The sequence below is a fragment of the Triticum aestivum genome, chromosome 7A (genome assembly GCF_018294505.1).
Source record: "Triticum aestivum cultivar Chinese Spring chromosome 7A, IWGSC CS RefSeq v2.1, whole genome shotgun sequence".
Taxonomy (NCBI): Eukaryota; Viridiplantae; Streptophyta; class Magnoliopsida; order Poales; family Poaceae; genus Triticum; species Triticum aestivum.
In genome coordinates, this window is record NC_057812.1 from 415626874 (window position 1) to 415648896 (window position 22023).

The window sequence follows — 22023 nt, forward strand, 5'->3', positions numbered from 1 at the left end:
CTTACCAGGCTACAGCGGCCGAAGACCCCGACAACAGAGGCACCCCGCACCCTCCTGAGGCCAACCCCAAGAAGAAGAAGCAGCTACTCCGCCAAGGACCTCAGGAGGGCGGCGTCTCCAGCAGCACCACCTCAGGACCTGTGCTCACAAATGGGGCGCCTCCTTCCCTCGCATAGCAAGGCGCGCCCGGCACCCTCCTCGGGTTGGGCTCGGGGGCTCTCTTCTGGAGGGCCTCAGACCTAGCCATCGTCATGAGGGAGGCGCTCGGGCACCGTGTGGAGGCGTTTTTCGCCGCACGTTTCCCTTAAGAGGGCGCGAGGCGTAGAGTGCCTTACGCTCAGGAATCCATCACCAAGGCGATCCAGGAGCTTCAGGAGGCAGGGTCCATACGTGACGGTCGTCTCCCACCATCCAGCGCGGCTCTCCACCCTGGCGAGGGCAGCGGGCTGCACGTCTGCATTGACATTCCAGGGCTCAACAAGGCAGCATCTCAGCGACGGTTCTGGCCTTCACGTGTTGGACGGTGCAAGGGTCCACCTCACAACTACGCTCGCATGCCTCTCGGCCTGCCGAATGCGGTTGTCACCTTCCAGCATCACCTACGGAGCATTCTGGCGGCCGAGGAGGCCCGGCATCACGCTGTCCTGGAGGAGATCGTGATAGTTCCTCAAGAGCCACCAGGGCCTGTGGAGCGTCCCGAGGCTCAGGGCCCTGGCGGCTCGTGAGGGGCAACCTCTTCAGCACATCTTCAGCTGCCCCGACACCACTCCAACGCGATACCAGGTGACTCTTTCCAGTTCATCTAGTAAGGGGCTCCCATCGGGCAGCATTATCGCCAAGTCACATGGGCCTATCCCTGCGGTGTGTATCCTTTTTGTATCTTTAGCTTACTCTGTTGGGGGCGCCCCTCGGGCTGCATCATCCCCAGGCCGCTCGGGTTCGTCCCAGTGGCATGTATCTTTCTTGCATCTAGCTAAGCTAACCAGCTCCATTGCTTGAGTCAACCCATGATTGTCACCTACCTGTCCGGTACTTCGATGCATCACCCACGACCATGCTTGTTACCACGGGAGCCGCACGCCGGTTGTCTTTCTTCAGGATTCTTCACATGAGTAGGCTAGGCACGGCATTTGTGCTTGGGTCCGTCCCTGCAGCGTCGATAAACCCAAGGACTGAGCTTTGTCTGGCGGGCCGGCCCCGTTCATGTCACCTCCTGGGGTCATTGGTGTCTGGCCTTCTCATGTGATCGCCTCAGGGGATTCGTCTGGAGGAGGTTGCCTAACCATATCGCACGACCATTGAAGCTATCAAGAATCAAGACCAGTCGCAACCTGCCTTGAGGTAGGGCCTCGTGAGTCCCGCGTTGGCTCACAAGTGCCCAGACACACCTCGTCTAGCCCTACCGTGCAAGCCACGTGTCAGGGCGGGGATGTACATGCCTCGGGGGCTCCACTCAGAGGGAGCCCTCACCCTCGTGCCAGTGGAAGCACCATGCTCCGCAATGGAAGTCGACACGGTCGAGGAGCGGCTATGCCCGTGCAAGAGCGGAAGCGCTATCCTCCGCGCTGGTGATAAACAACTGAGGGCGGCCCCTTGGCCGCATCAACCTCAGGGAGCCACCCGGCTCAGTGTCCAGCCTCGTTGCAACGCTTTCCTCTCGGGAGAGTTGTGCGAGGGGGCTGGCATGGGGGCTACGCTCAGGTCACGCCTAGCGTACGCCGCCCTGCCAGGTCCCTTAGATCTGGTCATCACGCGCCCCTCCCGAGCGGGACCTCGGCGAGGATAGGTATGAAGGTCCATTTGCGCATGAAGGGGGACTCCTGAGCGTCGCGACTCAGGAGCCTAACTGGACACGTAGCCCCTCACCCCTTGGTCCCGTCCTGGTTATCAGTACGGCCCAACAGCGGCTAAGGTATGCGAGGGGTCGGGCCCTTCTGACGTAGAACCCTAAGGCCTATTTCTACATCTCCTTCACGTAGGCCTTTTGCGCGTCAAGGGGGTCTCCTGGGCATCGTGACTCAGGAGCCTAACTGGACACATAGCCCCTCACCCCTTGGTCCCATCCTAGTGATCCGGACGGCCCAATGGCGGCGGAGGTATGCGCGGGGTCGGGCCCTACCAATGTAGACCCCTAACGCCTATCTCTGCATCTCCTTCCCGTAGGCCGTTTGTGCGTCAAGGGGGACTCCTGAGCATTGCGACTCAGGATCCTAGCTGGCCACGTAGCCCCTCACCCCTTGGTCCCGTCCTGGTGATCCAGACGGCCCAACGGCGGCTAAGGTATGCGCGGGGTCGGGCCCTGCCGACGTAGAACATCAAGCAAACGGGAAGGAAATCGTGAAACCTAAATAAATTATTACACAACATAATGTTCCTTAAACACCAAACATAAGTTTTTGACGCCTCCACGAGGCACGTCTCATGTCACAGGAAAGTTCGCAGGAATGTAAAATGAAAAGGAGCATCATTCTTCACCATCAAGCCTCTCCTTCAGCCTTGGGCGCCATCGTTAGGGAGCGCCTTCCCGTCGGCAGCATCCCCGTCGGCCGTGTCGTTAGCCTTGGTCGCAGGGTCGACGGCACCACCGGTTGGGGGTGTAGGGTCGAAGGCGAGGAACTTCTTCAATAGGGCCTCCACCTGGCCCTTCACGGCTGTGGCAGCAACTGCGCAGCGCTCCTCCTCAACGGGCTCGAGCAGCTTGCTGAGATCAGCGGCGGGATTGCGAAGATGGAGATGGCTAAAAATGCACGTCAGAGCTGAAGAATAAAGCACGCGGGCTTCCCCCTCCACCATGGGGCCGATCCCATCAACGACAGCCTCGAGCGCCACGATAAGATAAGGAGGCAGCTAGGCGGGGCCTTTGTCATCTATCACCAGCGGCTTCTCCAAGCCCTTCTCACAGAGTGTCCGCAGCGCCTCACAGGATCTCTCCACAAGAGACATGAAGGCCACACGATCCTCAGCCACAGCCTTCGCCTTGGGTTCCAGCTGGGTCTTCTCCACCTCCACCCTCTACTCTAGCTCCTCCAGACGATGGCGCTCTGCGGCCTGCGCCCTCGCCAACTACTCCAACTCGGCATCACGACCGGTGACGGCGTCCCCTCGGGCCTACATCTTCTCCTCCTCCTCCTTGCAACTGCGGGCCTTGGCCGCGCGCTCGTTGCACATGATCTCTAGCTCGGTCTCTATTGACCGACAGCGCTCCTTGGTGGCTTCGGCATCCTTCAGTGCCGCCTCGCGGGCGGCTGTGGCCTGGTTGACAGCCTGCGTGCCCTCCACGGAGGCTGCCATGGCCTGACCCCAGGCCACCCTCATCGACGCATTGGATCACAGCCACCCCGAGATCAACTCCACGCGCCCTGGTGCTAGGCGGTGACTAGGACCATGGAGGTCGTCCCAGAGCTGGGTCAGCGCAGAAAGAGCCTCCCCCAGCACATCAGGTGCGTCGGAAGGATCATGGGCCAGCGGCATAACAGGAGGAGGAGGCAGTGTTACTGCCGCGGCTTGCGCGCTGGCAGCAGCGGAAGAAGGAACCAGGGGCTCCTGAGCCATTGAAACATCGGCGGGTGCTACGACTTGAGCATGCATTGGTTTTCCCTTGAAGAGGAAAGGGTGATGCAGCAAAGTAGCGTACTATTTCCCTCGGTTTTTAAGAACCAAGGTATCAACCCAGTAGGAGATAACATGCAAGTCACCTAGTACCTGCACAAACAATCAAGAACCTCGCAACCAACGCGATAAAGGGGTTGTCAATCCCTTCACGGTCACTTACGAAAGTGAGATCTGATAAAGATAGTAAGATAAATATTTTTGGTATTTTTGTTGTATAGATTGGAAAGTAAAGATTGCAAAATAGTAAATGAGATGCGATAATAAAAAGAGATGCAATATAAGGTTGAGACCCGGGGGCCATAGGTTTCACTAGTGGCTTCTCTCATGATAGCATGTATTATGGTGGGTGAGCAAATTACTGCCAAGAAATTGATAAGAGCGCATAGTTATGAGACTATCTAGGCAATGATTATGAAATATAGGCATCATGTCTGTATTAAGTAGACCGAAACGATTCTGCATCTACTACTATTACTCCACACATTGACCGCTATCCAGCATGCATCTAGAGTATTAAGTTCATAAGAACAGAGTAATGCTTTAGGCAAGATGACATGATGTAGAGGGATAAACTCAAGCAATATGATATAAACCCCATCTTTTTATCCTCGATGGCAACAATACAATACGTGCCTTGCGGCCCCTACTGTCACTGGGAAAGGATACCGCAAGATTGAACCCAAAGCTAAGCACTTCTCCCATTGCAAGAAAGATCAATCTAGTAGGCCAAACTAAACCGATAATTCGAAGAGACTTGCAAAGATATCAAATCATGCATATAAGAATTCAGAGAAGAACCAAATATTGTTCACAAATAAACTTGATCATAAATCCACAATTCATTGGATCTCGGCAAACACACCGCAAAAAGTATTACATCGAATAGATCTCCAAGAACATCGAGGAGAACTTTGTATTGAGAACCAATGAGAGAGAAGAAGCCATCTAGCTAATAACTATGGACCTGAAGGTCTATGGTAAACTACTCACACATCACCGGAGAGGCTATGGTGTTGATGTAGAAGCCCTCCGTGATCGAATCCCCCTCCGGCAGATCACCGAAAAAGGCCCCAGATGGGATCTCAAGGGTACAGAAGGTTGCAGCGGTGGGAAAGTGGTTTCGTGGCTCTCCTGGATGTTTTTAGGGTATAAGAGTATATATAGGCGAAAGAAGTACCTCGATGGAGCTACGAGGGGCCCACGAGGGTGGGGGCGCGCCTACCCCCTTAGGCGCGCCCTCCTGCCTCGTGGCCGGCTTGTTACGTCTCTGACTTCCACTCCAAGTCTCCTGGATTGGGTTTGTTCCAAGAAAGATCCTCGCGAAGGTTTCATTCCGTTTGGATTCCGTTTGATATTCATTTTCTGCGAAACACTAAAATAGGCAAAAAAACAGAAACTGGCAGGGGGCCTCCGGTAAATAGGTTAGTCCCAAAAATAATATAAAAGAGCATATTAAAGCCCATTAAACATCCAAAATAGATAATATAATAGCATGGCACAATCAAAAATTATAGATGTTGGAGACGTATTAGCATCCCCAAGCTTAATTCCTGCTCGTTCTCGAGTAGGTAAATGATAAAAACAGAATTTTTGATGTGGAATGCTTCCTAACATAATTTTCAATGTAATTTTCTTTATTGTGGCATGAATATTTAGATCCGAAAGATTCAAGAAAAAACTTTAATATTGACATAAAACAATAATACTTCAAGCATACTAACCAAGCAATTATGTCTTCTCAAAATAACATAGCCAAAGAAAGCTCATCCATACAAAATCATATAGTTTGGCCATGCTTCATTTTCGTCACACAAAATTCTCCCATCATGCACAATCCCGATGACAAGCCAAGCAATTGTTTCATACTTTAGTATTCTCAAACTTTTTCAACTTCCACGAAATACAAGAGCGCGAGCCATGGATATAGCACTATAGGTGGAATAGGATATGATGATGGAGGTTGTTTGGAGAAGACAAAAAAAGGAGAAAGTCTCACATCGACGCGACTAATCAACGGGCTATGGAGATGCCTATCAATTGATGTCAACGCGAGGAGTAGGCATTGCCATGCAAAAGAAACTAAGTGGGTGTGCATCCAACTTGCTTGCTCACGAAGACCTAGGGCATTATGAGGAAGCCCATTGTTGGAATATACAAGCCAAGTTCTATAATGAAAATTCCCACTAGTATATGAAAGTGACAAAATAAGAGACTCTCTATCTAAGATCATGGTGCTACTTTGAAGCTCAAGTGTGGAAAAAGGATAGTAAATTGTCCCTTCTCGCTTTTTCTCTCATTTTTTGGCCTTCTCATTTTTTGGCCTTCTCATTTTTTTGGCCTTTCTCTTTTTTTTTCTCACACAGGACAATGCTCTAATAATGATGATCATCACACTTCTATTTATTTACAACTCAAAAATTACAACTCGATACTAGAACAAAATATGACTCTATATGAATGCCTCCGGCGGTGTATCGGGATGTGCAACGATTCAAGAGTGACATGTATAAAAAATTATGAGCGATGGCTTTGCCATAAATACGATGTCAACTACATGATCATGCAAGGCAATATGACAATGATGAAGTGTTTCATAATAAATGGAACGGTGGAAAGTTCATGGCAATATATCTCGGAATGGCTATGGAAATGCCATAATAGGTAGGTATGGTGGCTGTTTTGAGGAAGATATAAGGAGGCTTATGTGTGATAGAGCGTATCATATCACGGGGTTTGGATGCACCGGCGAAGTTTGCACCAACTCTCGAGGTGAGAAAGGGCAATGCACGGTACCGAAGAGGCTAGCAATGATGGAAGGGTGAGAGTGCGTATAATCCATGGACTCAACATTAGTCATAAAGAACTCACATACTGATTGCAAAAATCTACAAGTCATCAAAACCAAGCACTATGAGCATGCTCCTAGGGGTATAGATTGGGAGGAAAAAACCATCGCTCATCCCCAACCGCCACTCATAAGGAGGACAATCAAAGAAACACCTCATGCTTCAAATTTGTTACACAATGGTTACCATAAGTGCATGCTACGGGACTTGCAAACCTCAACACAAGTATTTCCCAATTACTCAACTAGCACGACTTTAATATCACCATCTTTAATCTCAAAACAATTATCAAGTATCAATCTTCTCATAGTTTTTAATGCACTCTATATGACAGTTTTTATTATACCCATCTTGGATGCCCATCATATTAGGACTAAATTTATAACCAAAGCAAATTACCATGTTGTTCTAAAAGACTCTCAAAATAATATAAGTGAATCATGAGAGATCAATAATTTCTATAAAATAAAACCACCACCGTGCTCTAAAAAGTTATAAGTGAAGCACTAGAGCAAAATTATCTAGCTCAAAAGATATAAGTGAAGCACATAGAGTATTATAATAAATTCCGATTCATGTGTGTCTCTCCCAAAAGGTGTGTACGACAAGGATGATTGTGGTAAACTAAAAAGCAAAGACTCAAATCATACAAGATGCTCCAAGCAAAACACATATCATGTGGTGAATAAAAATATAGCCTCAAGTAAAGTTACTGATAGACGAAGACGAAAGAGGGGATGCCTTCCGGGGCATCCCCAAGCTTAGGCTTTTTGTTGTCCTTGAATTTCACCTTGGGGTGCCTTGGGCATCCCCAAGCTTAGGCTCTTGCCGCTCCTTGTTCCAAAATCCATCAAATCTTTACCCAAAAACTTGAAGACTTCACAACACAAAACTTAACAGAAAATCTCATGAGCTCCGTTAGTATAAGAAAACAAACCACCACTTTAATGCACTGTAATGAACTCATTCTTTATTTATATTGGTGTTAAACCTACTGTATTCCAACTTCTCTATGGTTCATACCCCCCGATACTAGCCATAGATTCATCAAAATAAGCAAACAACACACAAAAAACAGAATCCGTGAAAAACAGAACAGTCTGTAGCAATCTGGAGGTTTCGAATAGTTATATAACTCCAAAAATTCTGAAATATTAGGAAGGCCTAAATAATTTGTATATTGATCTACTGCATTTGTAATTGGTATTTTATCGCTCTCTGGTAAAAAATGAAAATTAATTTCGTAGGCGCATACTTTCTATTTTTATCAGCAAGATCGAACAACAATCACCCAAGAAGATCCTAAAGGCTTTACTTGGCACAAACACTAATTAAAACATAAAAAAAACACATTCATAACAGAGGATAGATAAATTATTTATTACTAAACAGGAATGAAAAGTAGAGAACAAAAATAAAATTGGGTTGCCTCCCAACAAGCGCTATCGTTTAACACCCCTAGCTAGGCATTGATAATTTCAATGATGCTCACATGAAAGACAATAATTGAAGCACAAAGAGAGAATCATGAAACACTTGACAAACACATCTAAGTCTAACATACTTCCTATGCATAGGCATCTTATAGGCAAACAAATTATCATAGCAAGCAAAAACTAGCATATGCAAGGAAGCGGAAAGAAACAATAGCAATCTCAACATAACGAGAGGTAATTTAGTAACATGAAAATTTCTACAATCATATTTTCCTCTCTCATAATAATTACATGTGGGATCATAAGCAAATTCAACAATATAGCTATCACATAAAATATTTTCAACATGATCCACATGCATGCAAAGTTGACACACTTCCAAAATAGTGGGATTAACATTAACTAAAGTCATGACCTCTCCAAACCCACTTTTAATAATATTGAAAACACTATTATCAATCTCATATTCATCATGGGGCTTAAATAAATTTTCAAGATCAAAAGAAGAATCACCCCAATCATGATCATTGCAACAAATAGTAGTCATAGCAAAAATAGCATCCCCAGGCTTGAGGTTTTGCATATCATTAACACAATTGATATTAATAGAATTTATAATAAAATCATTGTAATCATGCTTTTTATTCAAAGATCTATCGTGAATCACTTCGTAAAGTACTTCATCACAATTTTCAGATTCATGAATTTCAAGCAAAACCTCATAAAGATAATCTAGTGCACTCAACTCACTAGCAATTGGTTCATCATAATTGGATCTTTTAAAAAGATTAGCAAGAGGATGAGGATCCATATCAATAGATTTTTAGCAAGCGAAGATGCAAGCAAATAGAAAGCACATGGTAACACGAGCAAATAGAAGGATGAATGGAAGAGGGAAGAATAAACGGTAAAGGTGAAGTGGGGGGAGGAAAACGTGAGGCAAATGGCAAATAATGTAATGCGAGGAAGAAGAGTTTATGATGGGTACTTGGTATGTCTTGACTTGGCGTAGATCTCCCCGGCAACGGAGCCAGAAATCCTTCTTGCTACCTCTTAAGCATGAGTTGGTTTTCCCTTGAAGAGGAAAGGGTGATGCAGCAAAGTAGCCTAAGTATTTCCCTCAGTTTTTGAGAACCAAGGTATCAATCAAGTAGGAGATAACATGCAAGTGACCTAGTACCTGCACAAACAATCAAGAACCTCGCAACCAACGCGATGAAGGGGTTGTCAATCCCTTCACGGTCACTTATGAAAGTGAGATCTGATAAAGATAATAAGATAAATATTTTCGGTATTTTTGTTGTATAGATTGGAAAGTAAAGATTGCAAAATAGTAAACGAGATGCGATAATAAAAAGAGATGCAATATAAGGATGAGACCCGGGTGCCATAGGTTTCACTAGTGGCTTCTCTCATGAAAGCATGTATTACGGTGGGTGAACAAATTACTGCCTAGCAATTCATAGAAGAGCGCATAGTTATGAGAATATCTAGGCAATGATTATGAAATATAGGCATCACGTCTGTATTAAGTAGAACGAAACGATTCTGCATCTACTACTATTACTCCACACATTAACCGCTATCCAGCATGCATCTAGAGTATTAAGTTCATAAGAATAGAGTAATGCTTTAGGTAAGATGACATGATGTAGAGGGATAAACTCAGGCAATATGATATAACCCCCATATTTTTATCCTCGATGACAACAATACAATACGAGCCTTGCTGCCCCTAGTGTCACTTGGAAAGGACACCGCAAGATTAAACCCAAAGCTAATCACTTCTCCCATTGCAAGAAAGATCAATCTAGTGGGCTAAACTAAACCGATAATTCAAAGAGACTTGCAAAGATATCAAATCATGCATATAAGAATTCAGAGAAGAACCAAATATTTTTCATAGATAAACTTGATCATAAATGAATAATTCATCGGATCTCGGCAAACACACCGCAAAAAGTATTACATCGAATAGATCTCCAAGAACATCAAGGAGAACTTTGTATTGAGCATCTAGCTAATAACTATGGACCCGAAGGTCTATGGTAAACTACTCACACATCATCGGAGAGGCTATGATGTTGATGTAGAAGCCCTCCATGATCGAATCCCCCTTTGGCAGATCACCGGAAAAGGCCCCAGACAGGATCCCACGGGTATAGAAGGTTGCGGCGGTGGAAAAGTGGTTTCGTTTCTCTCCTGGATGTTTTTAGGGTATAAAAGTATATATAGGCGAAAGAAGTACGTCGGTGGTGCTATGAGGGGCCCATGAGGGTGGGGGCGCGCCTACCCCCTTAGGCGCGCCCTCCTACCTCATGGCCGCCTCGTTGCGTCTCTGACTTCCACTCCAAGTCTCCTGGATTGCATTTGTTCCAAGAAAGATCATCGTGAAGGTTTCGTTCCGTTTGGATTCCATTTGATATTCCTTTTCTGCGAAACACTGAAATAGGCAAATAACAGAAACTGCACTAGGCCTCCGGTTAATAGGTTAGTCCCAAAAATAATATAAAAGAGCATATTAAAGCCCATTAAACATCCAAAACAGATAATATAATGGCATGGAACAATAAAAAAAATTTATAGATACATTGGAGATGTATCAGCATCCCCAAGCTTAATTCCTCCTCGTCCTCGAGTAGGTAAATGATAAAAACGGAATTTTTGATGTGGAATGCTTCCTAACATAATTTTCAACGTAATTTTCGTTATTGTGGCATGAATATTTAGATCCGAAAGATTCAAGAATTTTTTTAATATTGACATAAAAATAATAATACTTCAAGCATACTAACCAAGAAATTATGTCTTCTCAAAATAACATAGCCAAAGAAAGCTCATCCCCACAAAATCATATAGTTTGGCCATGCGTCAATCGCCACGCGTCAGTCGAGGCCGCATGCTATTGGGGCCCGCGACGCTCCGGACTTGCCCCTTGGCTTCGCCTCGAAGCCAAGTCCGAGTGCGCCTTGGGACTGGGGGCAACTATCGGTGTCCTAGGAACGGGGGTACCCAGACCTGCCTGCCCGCGGCCCAAGGCGTGGCTCATCCAACGGCCTGGTACGGCCCATCTTCATTAGCAACCACTCAAGACCCTCGCGAGGGGCCAAGTTTCGTGAGGCGGGCGACATCAAGACCTCCTGGGGCAACCTCTCTAGGCTGGCTCCCGAGGAGCGGAGATATCTATGCAAGGTGGACCTCGCGAGGCCCACGTGACTTGAGCCATGACGACCAAGGCCAGGCGGGCGCCAGTGGGCGCAGGGTGCCAGTTTCCGCTTTGGTGCTAAAGGGGCAAGCGCAGGTGAGGAGTCCCGAGGGATCAGGCAAAGGTTTCCATATCGGTGCAACAAGACCAAGACCAACAGGACGACAGGATGGAGGTCACTACGGATCCTGCAGCGGCGTCACCACCAGAGCCTTTGGCAGGCTAAGACCACCTTTTGTCAGGATAACTTTTACTAGTTGTACCCCTTCGAAATTGGCCGTTGTGGGATCCCTTCCCGCCTAAACATTTGGGAACAGGACCAGGGCCTCTATAAATAGGACTAGCCACCACCGTAGCAAGGGACGGATCATTCAGACCATCCACACACACACAAGCTCACCGAGCTAAAGAACACCTCTCCTTAGGAGGCTATTCATCCCTTGTACTAGTTCATCCTCGGTCTACGAGGCAATCCACCACACCACACTGGAGTAGGGTATTACACCACAACGGTGGCCCAAACCAGTATAAACTCTCATGTCTCTTATTCCTTGGGTTCGGCGAGCTAGGCCTAGAGATCGTTGCGAGAGTGAGCGAGAGAGAGAGAGAGAGAGAGAGAGAGATCTTCGTGTGCACCCACTGTTCGAACCTCAAAGGTTTGCCGGAACCCACGATCCGACAGTGGGCACATCATTTCAAGTTGTGGTGGGTCAACATGAGGACTCATGGGCCGATTCTGTCATGTGCCACATAGGTTGGACCGAGACGCATTATAAGACCCATGTGGAGGACTCGGCGTACAAGACGAAGCTACCAGAGTTGTGGAGGATTGTAACGCCCTTGATGCGGCTATATCTCCCACGTGTCGAAGCACGACTTAGAGGCATAACCGCATTGAAAGCAATGTTGCAAGTGAGGTAATCTTCACAACATCCCATGTAAATAAATAAAGGGGAAAGGAACATAGTTGGCTTACACTCGCCACATCACACAAATACATAAATAAGCCATTACATTCATCCAATACACTCAAGGTCTGACTATGGAACCAAAATAAAGATCAACCCCAAATGCAACATAGTCCCCGATCGCCCCAACTGGGCACCACTACTGATCATCTGGGAAAGACACGTAGTAACGTCCTGAGTCCTCATCGAACTCCCACTTGAGCTCTATCGAATCACCTGGAATGGCATCATCGGTCCCTGCATCTGGTTTTGGAAGTAATCTGTGAGTCACGGGGACTCAGCAATCTCACACCCTCGCGATCAAGACTATTTAAACTTATAGGTAGGGTAAAGGTATGATGTGGAGCTGTAGCAAGCGACTAGCATATAAGGTGGCTAACATATTCGCAAAAGAGAGCGAGAAGAGAAGGCAAAGGCACGAGCGACAAACTAAGCATACACCCAGCAAGTAGACATGGCATAGAAGCTATACATGGCAAGAACAACAACATATCATGCACGGATCAACAACAACAAGCTTGGCAAAATTGCTAAACATGTTAACAATCTGCCAGGAACATTTTGTAGCAAAAGTAGAGCTCGATTGATCAAGCTAGGGTGCTCCATAAATGCAAACAAAGACATGGATGGATAGAGCACAACAATATCTACAAAACAACCTTACTGATCATCCTCAAAAGAGGCACGGATCACTAGGAAAGAACATGAACATATGGCATAAAAACAATAACAGGACAAGGACTTAGTGAAATTCTAAGTCCCTGAAATCAGCATCATTGAGTAAGCTACTTTGCATGCTTGTGCTAGTCACCACAAAGATCACAAAAGTACATGGCATACACCCCTGTAAAGATGGCATGGCATTCTTCAAAACACATGTAGAGCTCAGGATCATATCATGCACACATTAATCATCGCAAAATTGACAAAAGTGCAATTGCTGAAACAGATCTGAAACTATCCTCACATAGCCCTCTTCCAACTGTATTTCGGGCATCAAGATGAGCTCAAATGAAAATGATGCAATGATATTAAATGATGTACTCGTCGAGACAAAAAATTTGATATGCTACACGCACGAATCGGAGCTACGATGAGGAAGTTATGGCATGTCAAAGTATGCAAAAAAGCTAGGGTTTCGGGGAGAAAGTCAACCGAGGTGGATCCAGATCCAGATCAGCGCGGAAACCGAGGTCGCCGGAGTACTATAGCTGGCCGGCGCGGAACTTGCCAGACTTGACGAGAGCTCGCCGGGGTGCGGCCGGCGACGAAGAGGAAGGCGACGGCGTCGGGGGGCGCCTGCGGGGCGGCGCGCGGCGAGCCGGGGCAACGGCGTCGGTCGCTGGCGTCATGGAGTCGCGGCGGCCGGCGAAGGTACGGCGGAGGGCGGCGGAGGTCGGCGGTCGGGCAGCGGGAAGGAGAGGCAAGGCGCGCGGGGCCTCGGGCCCGGTTGGCGGCGGGGAGGGCCGTCCTCGGGCCCCGTGGGCCGGCGGGTTCTGCGGCGAAGTGGGCACCCGCCCGGGACACTTGGCGGCGTTCTACTGGTTGGCGGCGGCGGCGCGAGATGTCCGGCTAGGAACGAACACTGTCCGGCGGCAGAGAGGAGGCCTATTTATAGAGGTAGAGGGAGCTAGGAAGCTCCAAATGAGGTGTGGTTTTCGGCCACGCGTTCGTGATCGAACGATCTAGATAGTGGAGGAGGTTTAGGTGGGTTTTTGGGCCACTTTGGAGGGGTGTTGGGCTGCAACACACACGAGGCCTTTTCGGTCCCTCGGTTAACCGTTGGAGTATCAAACGAAGTCCAAATGGCACGAAACTTGATAGGCGGTCTACCGGTAGTAAACCAAGGCCGCATGGCAAGTCTTGGTCCAATCCATAAACATTTAACCCACAAACACGAAAAGGGGTCGAAAGGAACACCGGAGGACATAGGAGCGCCAGAATGCAAAACGGACAACGGGGAAAATGCTCGGATGCTTGAGACGAACACGTATGCAAATGCAATGCACATGATGACATGATATGAGATGCATGACAAAGACAAAAACACACAGAGGCGAAAACCCGACAACGAGGAAATAAATATAACTTAGTGCTAGAAACAGCAAAAGTTGGAATACAAATAAGGTAAATTACATCCGGGGTGTTACAACACTCCACCACTACGAAAGGATCTCGTTCGGAAAAACTCCGGGTACTCAGAACGGAGGTGATCCTCGCGTTCCCAGGTGGCTTCATGGTCGGAATGATGTGACCACTTGACTTTCAGGAATTTGATAGACTTGTTGCGAGTCTTGCACTCAGCTTCTTCAAGAATAGAAACGGGATGCTCACGATAAGATAGGTCTTCTTGGAGATCAATGTCTTTGAAGTTGACGGTGCGGTCAGGAGTCTTGAAACACTTGCAGAGTTGAGAGACATAAAACACGTCATGCACGTTTGCAAAGTTGGAGGGAAGCTCAAGTTGATAGGCGAGATCGCCTCTTTTGCTGATGATCTTGAAAGGACCCACGTATCTAGGGGCAAGCTTCCCTTTGATATCGAAGCGACAAGTACCTTTCATTGGAGAGACGCGGAGGTAGACATGGTCTCCGATCTCAAAAGCCAAGTCACGATGCTTGCTATCATAGTAACTCTTCTGGCGCGATTGCGCGGCTTTGAGATTATCACGAATGACTTTGCACCTTTCTTCTGCCTCTGTGATCAAGTCATTGCCAAGAAGTTGACGTTCACCAGTCTCTGACCAGTTAAGAGGAGTACGGCACTTCCTGCCATAGAGAATTTCGAATGGGGCCTTGCCCGAACTCGCTTGTAAGCTGTTGTTGTAGGAGAACTCGGCCTATGGAAGACAATCTTCCCACTTCATGCCGAAAGAGATGACACAAGCCCTGAGCATATCTCAAGAATCTGATTTACTCGCTCGACTTGGCCACTGGTTTGAGGATGAAAAGTTGTGCTGAAGCGAATGTTGGTGCCCATGGCCTTCTAAAAAGAATCCCAAAACTTAGAGGTGAAGATGCTGCCACGATATGAAGATATCAACTGCGGAATGCCGTGCAGCGAGGCAATCCAGGAGGTATATAGCTCTGCCAATTGAGCTGCTGTGATAGATTCTTTGATAGGAAGAAAATGAGCCACTTTAGTGAGCTTGTCGATGACAACGAAGATATCATCATTGCCACGCTTGGACTTTGGAAATCCAGTCACGAAGTCCATCTCAATGTGGTCAAACTTCCATTCTGGAATGGCAAGAGGTTGGAGGAGACCAGCTGGTCGTTGGTGTTCTACTTTCACTCTTCTGCAGACATCACATTCATTCACGAACTGAGCAATCTCACGCTTCATTCGAGTCCACCAGTATGACTGGTTGAGGTCATGGTACATCTTTGTACTTCCAGGGTGGATAGAGAGGAGTGAATTGTGAGCTTCGTTCATAATGACTTTACGAAGGTCACCTTTAGGCACAACAATGCGATCCTCGAAGAATAGAGTATCCTTGTCATCAAGGTGATAGCACTTGTACTTGGGTTGACTCCTAGCAATCCCAATCTTGACCTTCTTCGCCATAGCGTCAAGATGTTGAGCCTCGTGAATCTGATCTTCCAAAGTAGGAGAGACTTGAAGGTTGGCGAGGAAAACTTGAGGAACAACTTGAAGATTAAGTTTGCGGAAAGCTTCGCAAAGCTCTGGCTGGTAAGGCTTGAGAATCAGACTATTGTAGTAAGACTTCCTGCTCAATGCGTCAGCAATTACATTGGCCTTGCCTGGAGTATATTCGATACTCGGATTATACTCTTGAACCATTTCGACCCAACGAGTCTGCCTGAGGTTGAGATTAGGCTGAGTGAAGATGTACTTGAGACTCTTATGATCAGTGAAGATGTCCACTTTTCTTCCCAATAAGAGATATCACCAAGTTAAAAGAGCATGAACAACTGCCGCCAACTCGAGGTCATGAGTGGGGTAGTTCTTTTCGTTGGGCTTTAACTGGCGAGAGGTATAGGCCACAACTTTCTTCTCTTGCATCAACACTGCACCAAGACCTTGAAGGGAAGCATCACAGAAGACCTCAAACGGTTTGGATTCATCAGGAGGAGTCAGAACTGGAGCAGTCACTAACTTCTCTTTCAGGGTGTTGAAAGCGATGTCACATTCAGGAGACCAGACGTACTTCACGTGCTTCTGGAGAAGGTTGGAAAGAGGCATCACGATCTTTGAAAAGTTCTCAACGAATCTTCGACAATAGCTTGCAAGCCCAAGGAAGCTACGGAGTTGCTTCACATTCTGAGGTGGTTCCCAATTAACAATTGCAGACACCTTCTCAGGATTCACCACTATGCCCTTGGCGGAAATGATATGCCCAAGGTAGAGAACCTCATCGAGCCAAAACTCGCACTTTGAAAACTTGGCATAGAACTGATGTTCTCTGAGCTTATCCAGCACCAAATGCAAGTGCTTGGCATGATCTTCCTTGTTCTTGTAAAAGACCAAAATGTCATCGAGGTAGACCAAGACGAAGTCATTTGTGTAGGCGTTGAAGATGAAATTCATCATGCGAGAAATTGTTGGCGGAACATTGACAAGACCGAAAGACATGACAGTGTATTCATATGAACCATAGCTTGTTCTGAATGCTGTCTTGGGGATATCTTGTTCACGAATGAAAATCTAATGCGAGCCCATACGGAGATCAAGCTTGGAGAATACTTGAGCACCTTTGAGTTGTTCAAACAGCTCGTTGGTGTTGGGAAGTGGGTACTTGTTCTTTATGGTCTTCTTGTTCAATGGACGGTAGTCGACACAAAGTCGGTCCGTTCCATCCTTCTTCTTCACAAAAAGAACACCACAAACCTATGGAGAAGAACTTGGTCGGATGAGACCCATACGCTCTTGAATATCGAGTTGCTTCTTCAGCTCCTTCAACTCTTCAGGTCCAAGCTTGTAAGGACGTTTGCAAACAGGTTCTGTGCCAGGCTTAAGATCGATGACGAATTCAACTGGCCGGTGCGGAGGCATTCCTGGAAGCTCTTCTAGAAAGACGTCTTGTTATTCGCAAACGACTGGAATTTGAGAGATGGCATCCAGCTCGCCCTTCTCATTGAGACTAAATAGACGAATGGTATAATCCCTTGCGGCAAAGACAATTACATCCTCAGAAGAATGAGTCAATTGAATCTTCCTGGCAGCACAATCAAGCTGAGCCTTGTGCTTAGAAAGCCAATCCATTCCAAGAATAAGATCAATATCCGAGTTACCAAGGACCATTGGAGAAGAAAGAAACTTATAGTCACCCAACATGATAGTAACATCCGGAGCCATCATTTTGGTGTTCATGAACAAACCCGGAGAAGAAACCGCTATCGGCTTAGGTAAATCAACAGTATGCACATCATGCATGGATGCGGAAGGCTTCGATAAGAATGACAAAGATGCACCAGTATCAAAAGGAACTCTTGCAGGAATGTCATTAACAGGAAGGTTACCCATGATGACATCTGACAAGACCTCTGCCTAAGCTGCATTCATCATGTTGACCTTGGCGTGCTTGGGGTTATGCTTGACCACTGCGGTACTGGCAGATCTCACAAGAGGAGGAGGAAGACGCCTCTGATTGAAGCATTTGTTGGCATAGTGACCCTTCTGCTGACACTTGTTGCACGTGACCTCCGAGAGCGGACGGTGATACGGAGCACTTGATCTTGGAGCTTGAGACGAAGTCTTGTTCTGAAAGCCTGGGTTGGGTGGGTGGGAATATCCACTGCCACCTTTGCTCTTCTGCTGATAAGGCTGACGAAACGGAGGAGGAGGCTCTGATTACCAACTTGTAACACCCTCGATGCGGCTATATCTCCCACGTGTCGAAGCACAACTTAGAGGCATAACCGCATTGAAAGCAATGTCGCAAGTGACGTAATCCTCACAACATCCCATGTAAATAAATGGGAAAGGAACATAGTTGGCTTACACTCGCCACGTCACACAAATACATAAATAAGTCATTACATTCATCCAATACACTCAAGGTTTGACTACGGAACCAAAATAAAGATCAACCCCAAATGCAACATAGGCCCTGATCGCCCCAACGGGGCACCACTACTGATCATCTGGGAAAGACACGTAGTAACGTCCTGAGTCCTCATCAAACTCCCACTTGAGCTCTGTCGAATCACCTGGAATGGCATCATCGGTCCCTGCATCTGGTTTTGGAAGTAATCTGTGAGTCACGGGGACTCAACAATCTCACACCCTCGCGATCAAGACTATTTAAGCTTATAGGTAAGGTAAAGGTATGATGTGGAGCTGCAGCAAGCGACTAGCATATAAGGTGGCTAACATATTCGCAAAAGAGAGCGAGAAGAGAAGGCAAAGGCACGAGCGACAAACTATGATCAAGAAGTGATCCTAGAACAACCTACATCAAACATTACTCCAACACCGTGTTCACTTCACGGACTCCGCCGAGAAGAGACCATTACGGTTACACACGCGGTTGGTGCATTTTAATTAAGTTAAGTTTTAGTTTATCTACAACCAGACATTAACGAATTCCCATCTGCCCATAACCGTGGGCATGGATTTCTAAAGATCAAATCCCTGCAGGGGAGTCCCAACTTAGCCCATCACAAGCTCTCACGGTCAACGAAGGATATTCCTTCTCCCAAGACAATCCGATCAGACTCGGCATCCCGGTTACAAGATATTTCGACAATGGTAAAACTAAACTAGCAAAGCCACCCAGATGTGCCGACAAATCCCAATAGGAGCTGCACATATCTCGTTCTCAGGGCACACCGGATGATCAAGACGTAGGGTAGGCCAGCCCAGAGTTGCCCCTGGTAGCCCCGGACATCGCTCAGTTGGACCAACACTTAGAGAAGCACTGGCCCAAGGGGGTTAAAAATAAAGATGACCCTTGAGTTCGTGAAACCCAAGGGAAAAAGGCTAGGTAGCGAATGGTAACACCAATATTGGGCCATGATGGAAGAGTTTTATTCAAGGCAAACTGTCAAGGGGTTCCCATTATAACCCAACCGTGTAAGGAACACAAAATCCGGGAATATAACACCGATATGACGGAATCTAGGGCGGCAAGAGTGGAACAAAACACCTGGCATAAGGTCGGGCCTTCCACCCTTTACCAAGTGTATGGGTGCATTAAGATAAACAAGATAATATAATGATAACCCAACAATAAACATGTTCCAACAAGGAACGATCTCCAATCTTCACCCGCAACTAGCAATGCTATAAGAGGGGCTGAGCAAAGCGGTAACATAGCCAAACAATGGTTTGCTAGGACAAGGTGTGTTAGAGGTTTAACATGGCAATACGGGAGGCATGATAAGCAAGTGGTAGGTATCGTAGCATAGGCATAGCAAAAGAGCGAGCATCTAGCAAGGAAAGATAGAAGTGATTTCGAGGGTATGGTCATCTTGCCTGCAAAGTTCTCAGAGTTTCCTTGATCCTCGTAGGCGTACTCAACGGGCTCCTCGATCACGTACTCGTCTCCTGGCTCTACCCAAACAAGAACAACAAGCAAAAGGAATGCAATCAACCACGTGCAATGCTCAAACAACATGATGCAATCATGGTATGATATGCGGGATGCGGTATGTGATGCATATGCAAGATTTGGAAAGGAATGAATGAACCTGGCCTCAACTTGTAAATCCAAGAGTGCCAATGGATAGAGGAGATGATTTTGGTAAAAATCGATATAAAGATCACTGGAATCGGATGCACGGTTTGGAAATGGCAAGCAAAACAAATATGGCAACGGTCTGCGATTAACAGCAAGTAGCCTTCTAGATGCATCAAGATAAATATGCTACAACACTCAAACATGGCAACAAAATACATGGTAGGGATCCACTCAAGATGCTTGACAAAATATGAACACTGAGTTATGGCTAATTCACTCATTAACAGGTTCAAACAAGCATGGCAAAAGTGCAAACGATAACAGGTTTCAGACTTAGAGAAAATAACACAAGTCAGGAATTTATCATCAGGAAGCAAACTTTAGAGCATGAAAACTACATGATACAGGAACACAACATGGCAAATCCAGGCATGGCATGAAGCTACTCAAAGCCTATAACAAAAGTCCTTTAGTGACCATGATCCAAAAGGGATCAGAAAATACAATTGCAAGCATGTGAACATAGCAAAAACATAAACAGATTCAGACTTAGTGAAAAACTGGAGCATGGTAAAACAGTTAACAAGTAGGCATGTTTACGAGCTCGCTCCACTCACTACGAGGCATTCCATGACAAACTAAGCATACACCTAGCAAGTAGACATGACATAGAAGCTAGACATGGCAAGAAACAACAACATAGCATGCACGGATCAACAACAACAAGCTTGGCAAAATTGCTAAACATGTTAACAATCTGCCAGGAACATTTTATAGCAAAAGTAGAGCTCGATTGATCAAGCTAGGGTGCTCCATAAATGCAAACAAAGACATGGATGGATAGAGCACAACAATATCTACAAAACATCCTTACTGATCATCCTCAAAAGAGGCACGGATCACTAGGAAACAACATGAACATATGGCATAAAAACAATAACAGGACAAGGACTTAGTGAAATTCTAAGTCCCTGAAATCAGCATCATTGAGTAAGCTACTTTGCATTCTTGTGCTAGTCACCACAAAGATCACAAAAATACATGGCATACACCCCTATAAAGATGGCATGGCATTCTTCAAAACACATGTAGAGCTCAGGATCATATCATGCACACATTAATCATGGCAAAAATGACAAAAGTACAATTGTTGAAACAGATCTGAAACTATCCTCACATAGCCCTCTTCCAACAGCATTTCGGGCATCAAGATGAGCTCAAATGAAAATGATGCAATGAGATGAAATGATGTACTCGTCGAGAAGAACATTTTGATATGCTACACGCACGAATCGGTGCTACGATGAGGAAGTTATGGCATGTCAAAGTATGCAAAAAGCTAGGATTTCGGGGAGAAAGTTAACCGAGGTGGATCCAGATCCAGATCGGCGCGGAAACCAAGGTTGCCAGAGTACATTAGCTGGTCGGGGCGGAACTTGCCGGACTTGACGAGAGCTTGCCGGATATGCTCGCCGGGGTGGGGCCGGCGACAAAGAGGAAGGCGACGGCGTCGGCTGGCGCCTGCGGGGCGGCGCGCGGCGAGCCCGGGCGACGGCGTCGGTCGCCGGTGTCGTGGAGTCGCGGCGGCCGGCGAAGGTATGGCGGAGGGCGGCGGCCGGGAGGCGGGAAGGAGAGGTGAGGCGCGCGGGGCCTCGGGCCCGGTTGGCGGCGGGGAGGGCCGACCTCGGGCCCCGCGGGCCGGCGGGATCTACGACGAAGTGGGCACCTGTCTGGGACACTTGGCGGCGTTCTACTGGTTTGGCGGCGGCGGCACGAGATGTCCGGCTAGGAACGGACACTGTCCGGCGACGAAGAGGGTTTTTTTAGGGTTTGGAAGAGGAGATCCGGGATTTCCGAGAGGAGGCCTATTTATAGAGGTAGAGGGAGCTAGGAAGCTCCAAATGAGGTGCGGTTTTCGGGCACGCGTTCATGATCGAACGATATAAATGATGGAGGAGGTTTAGGTGGGTTTTGGGCCACTTTGGAGGGGTGTTGGGTTGCAACACACACGAGGCCTTTTCGGTCCCTCGGTTAACTGTTGGAGTATCAAACGAAGTCCAAATGGCACGAAACTTGACAGGCGGTCTACTGGTAGTAAACCAAGGCCGCATGGCAAGTCTCGGTCCAATCCGAAAACATTTAACCCCCACACACGAAAAGAGGTTGAAAGGGACACCGGAGGACATAGGAGCGCCGAAATGCAAAACGGACAACGGGGAAAATGCTCGGATGCATGAGACGAACACGTATGCAAATGCAATGCGCATGATGACATGATATGAGATGCATGACAAAGACAAAAACACACGGA